This window comes from Grammomys surdaster, unplaced genomic scaffold (genome assembly GCF_004785775.1).
Source record: "Grammomys surdaster isolate TR1022 unplaced genomic scaffold, NIH_TR_1.0 165, whole genome shotgun sequence".
In the NCBI taxonomy this organism is placed as follows: domain Eukaryota; kingdom Metazoa; phylum Chordata; class Mammalia; order Rodentia; family Muridae; genus Grammomys; species Grammomys surdaster.
In genome coordinates, this window is record NW_021604613.1 from 20,369,486 (window position 1) to 20,370,101 (window position 616).

Here is a 616-nt window from a genome sequence, read left to right on the forward strand (position 1 = left end):
TGGTGGCGATTTATAAATCTTTAGCCTAAGAACAATCTTTGCTATCATTGAGATAACATGCAGAACAGTGTAAGGGCCAAATGGCCAATTAAATTGAGAAAGTCTGGAAGAGCAATGCAAAGAGGAGAAGAAAGTCACTTACTGTCATCAGGCTTCCGTGGAGAGCTAACTGGTCTCTGGTTCTCACATCACCGCCATCTCCCTCACATTATCTTGTATAGATGAGGTACCATGAAGAAACCCATAAGCCACGGGAAAGTATTCAGTTTCCAAATGCTGAGAGTTAGATATGAGGTTGAAAAACTGAAATCTCATGAACAAAGGGTTTTGAAAATGGAAACACTAACAGTAGTAATGGTAAGCAGAAGCGAAAGTGTGCATGGAATTTCATGTAGGGTAGGCAGAGTCATGTCATACTAAGCAGATGTCACTCCTAGCTTCACTGAGACCTGGAAGTAAATAAGTTCTTATTTTAGTTATATGGACCAGGCATACTAAAGGCTATTTTCTAAGTTCACATATTTAATAAATGGGTAAACCAGAATATGAACTAGATAGTGAGGCTATGTTCTCTCTCTCTCTCTCTCTCTCTCTCTCTCTCTCTCTCTCTCTCTCT